We start from the raw sequence: 3,888 nt of genomic DNA on the forward strand, positions 1-3,888 counted from the left end.
GAACGAAACACCATCATGTTGCTCAGAGACACAAAACGGCGCTGTGGCTGTATTCGGAATGATTTTTGTTGGCGAAATAGAGCAAAAACAAGCAATATGGTGTCTAAAACGTAAGTCTCTTAATTAACTTATTGTTTATTGAATTTAATGTCACATTTGTAATCATGGTAATTTTTGGAGAAAAACGGCACTCTTCGTGTGAAATTGAATAACTATATGAAGTGGTATAAATATATAAATTTTCTGCCATCTTGTCTTGAATTTGTGATCATTCTAAATTCATTTTAATAGACTGAATCATGCAGTGAAAGAAAACACACTAAATGCGCACACGCACTAGTCTAGACTTCACGTAATGTATGCGTGCGCTCTGTAGGGATGTTTTGAATGGTTTTTGCAAAATACTCGATAATGTCAAATCGCACATCGTTAAAACAACAATTACGATATTATCGCAGACGATATATATCGCACACCCCTACTACTAGGTACTTATACTATATTGACTGGGTTAAATAGAATTGCATTTCTAAAAAGAGACTAAAATACAATTTTCATTGACTAAAACTAGACTAAATGTCATCAGTTTTCGTCGACTAAAACTAGACTAAAATGCTCAGACTTTTAGTTGACTAAAACTTGACTAGACTAAAAAGAGTATGAACGTGACTAAAACTAATAAAAACTAAAATGACAGTTTCACACAAAGACTAGACTAAAACTAAAATTAAAACAGGCCGCCAAAAACAACACTATATGTAAGTCTTAAAAACCAATATACTAAGCAGTAAATCACCTCTGTAGTTAATATGCACAAAAATGCAGCTTAACTGGTAGAGCACAGTGCTGACAATAAAGGTCATGGGTTAAATTCCTGGAAATAAATTTAAGAAATGATTTAAAAAATGTACAACCTAATTGCGTGAATGAAAGCAGCTGTCAAATGAATACATGTAAATATGAACACACATATCAGGAAATTATTGGGGATATAACTAAATGCTGTTTAAAATACTGGTTTCTGTCATTTTCTAGCAATAAAATAAAATAATAAAATGTTAAAATAATTCTTCATGAATGAAAGAAAAGTGTTTTTGATAAAAGCATCTACCAGATGAATAAATGTAAATAGAAATGTATTATTTGCACTTTTTGCAGCTCTGTAACAAAATGTGGGATATATCTAAATACAGTTCAAAATCTTGATTTTGTAAAAAAAAAATTTGTTTGTAATGCTTTGGATAAAAGCAGCGCTGCTTCTGCAGGTAATCCACAGTCTGGCAGTGGAGATTTGATGTGGCCATATGTTTGAAACTGGTTCCTTCATCAGTCTCTTCCACATGCTGTTGGACCTCGGTGTTCTGACCCAGTGTGCCTCTGCAGTTTTAGGCCAACTGGATTTGGCCCAGCACAACACTCATGGACACAGCTATTAAGCATTGACCATATGTTTTGTGCCCTAAATTGAAAATGCTATCCATTGTACCAGATAATGTCCTGTTTTGTGCATTGTTCGGGCTGTTGCTTTTAACATGTTTATGTAATGCAACAGAAAAGCCATAAAGAAGTCTCTAAATGACTGTTTCAATTGTTATGCTAAATTATGCTAAAAATTGTAAATGTGAAGGGGACACCGGTGGCAATTGTAACGAGTTATGACACATTAAAGTTCCCTCCCAGCCTGAGAAAAAGGAGTCTGATCATTTTACCTTTTTTTCCTGCGGCTGTCTGAAATTAAAATGGTATGGCTGAATTGGGAAAACTGAATCTTTAAAATGCATAATGAGCATTATTTCATTAAAGTATCTAGTCAGACTAATCAATCTATTTTAATAAAAAACAGATTGAATGTAGGTATTTTGAAAGTCTCTTATGGTCAACAAGGCTGCATTTATTTGATCAAAAATACAGTAAAACGGTAATACTGTAAAATATTACTAAAATTTAAAATATTTTAAAATGTCATTTATTCCTGTGATGGCAAAACTGAATTTTTAATGTTAAAAACAGTTGTGCTATATATGGAAGAAAAATAATGCCATATGTCTTTGAAACAAAAAAGCACGTTGAATAGCACTAACTGAAAAAATAATGCATTGCATTAACAGTGCTTGCATTTTAATGCCTTGTATTTCCAGGGCTTGCATTTTTAGGTCCTGAAATTTAACATAGTTGTCTATTTAAGCTGTGAATATTTCAATTCAAAATATTTCACACACATTTTCATAATTAAAAATTCAATAATTCATATTCACCTTCCAGAATTCACTTCCAAAATATTCAATCTGTTTAAAAATACGATGTATAATATTCAACACTCAAATTTCGGTCCATTTTATTTCACTTTCCAAATTCGCTTCCACAACGCTATTCCTGCAGCTCCCGGATGTGCAATGCCAAATTTTCTGCTGAATTTTAACCACAATTTGTGAAAGTGAATTTGGAAAGTGAAATAAAATGGACCGAAATTTGAGTGTCGAATACTATACATCGATTTTCTTCCATAGCTATACTATTTTTGTGGAAACCGTGGTACATTTCTTTTCAGAATTCTTTGATGAATAGAAAGTTTGAAAGAACAGCATTTATTCAATATAGAAATATTTTGTAACATTATTAATGTCTTTACTGTCACTTTTGATCATTTTAATGTGTCATAAAGTATTAATTTCTTTTAAGAAATGGTAGTTTTGAATGGTTGTATATGTCATATGTCATTTAATTGTACAGTAGGTCCCACAAATAAAACTATTCAGTAAGTATGAAAACAATTATATTATTACTTAAAAGGTGTGTATGAATATTTAAAAATTCTTACAGTTGGCCCAGTCTCCCCCCACATTTTAAAGGCCTTTTTATGTTTTCTTTGTATTTTTATATATGCATAACCTTTATATAATTTTAGATACATACTCCCCCAAATTATTAAAGTTTTTTGTTATTATTGACTACAAATCTAAAAGAGGTCAATAGATTAGCCTATACATAGCCTATTTTTGTGTGAAAATATTCTGCAAGAATCACGGTGTCAGTGACCGTGGGCTGACTTGTTTTGTTATAGTTGAACAGTCTACCACCTGTCTTAGAAAGAAGTTCAGAGACTCACCCGAGGCTTGCAGTGCTCCTCTGCACTATGTTTTAATAGTGCTTTGTTTGATGTTTTCGTGCAGCTGTGTCTCATTTATGGCCCTCACAAAGAATCATTTGATCACTTCAAAAGCAAATGGCGGTCTGCAGGGCCTCTTCATTTATTTGGAGAGGCAAACAAAAGCCCTGGGGTTTCAGTTAGAGAGGGCTTGTTTACCCTGCAGAGGTGACAAAGTGTCATGAAAGCCCTGAGCACACTTGCTAATGCAGATACAAACAACTTAAAGCACAGTATCCACTCATATCCGGTGTTTGTCATTGAGGTGAATCTGTTTCTCCAATGGGCTTGTTTGCTGTAGGCACAGTTATATCTAGTCAATGCTAGCTGTATGTAAGCTGTGGAAACATTTATATACAGAATACACGGAGCTGGGCGTAGGCAGGCCGCCCCACCCGTCCAGGCCCCCGTCAAACCTGGCGGTGAGCAAAAGAGCAAGAGGCCCCGGGACGGGTGACCCAGAGAGGGAGGAAACTGCTCTTTGGGGGATGGTGAAGACACCTCTCCCTCCCCCGGAGGAGGGCAGGGTGGAGAATCTGGAAAATCGCGACGAGAGAGCGGTTTTCTCTATCTCTGGGTCCCAGGAGGGCACGGAGAGTCGCGGATGGCCCTCACTCATCCTCCACTCATCCTTCTCGGCTATGCGATTCAGTTCGCCCGGCATCCCCTCAAGTTCAGTGGCATCCGCTTCACGACAGTGTCTTGCGTGCGGAGATCGCAGTCCTACTGGCGAAGGATGCGAT

General features: G+C 35.9%; 1 protein-coding gene and 1 long non-coding RNA gene across 2 annotated transcripts in view; one reads left to right on the plus strand and one right to left on the minus strand.

The window, feature by feature from the left end:
• Positions 1-3,888, plus strand: part of wscd1a (WSC domain containing 1a) — a 32,140-nt gene that overhangs the window by 23,241 nt on the left and 5,011 nt on the right. The window lies entirely within an intron of this gene.
• LOC107756525 (uncharacterized) overlaps positions 464-3,888 on the minus strand; it is a 20,901-nt gene continuing 17,476 nt past the window's right edge. The window contains exons 2-3 of the long non-coding RNA XR_001641826.1: positions 3,068-3,070; positions 464-481 (exon numbers count right to left, since the gene is read on the minus strand). This is a non-coding gene — a long non-coding RNA (uncharacterized LOC107756525). The remainder of the gene's footprint in view (positions 482-3,067; positions 3,071-3,888) is intronic.

Source organism: Sinocyclocheilus rhinocerous, unplaced genomic scaffold (assembly GCF_001515625.1).
Source record: "Sinocyclocheilus rhinocerous isolate Xijiao unplaced genomic scaffold, SAMN03320098_v1.1 scaffold1152, whole genome shotgun sequence".
In the NCBI taxonomy this organism is placed as follows: domain Eukaryota; kingdom Metazoa; phylum Chordata; class Actinopteri; order Cypriniformes; family Cyprinidae; genus Sinocyclocheilus; species Sinocyclocheilus rhinocerous.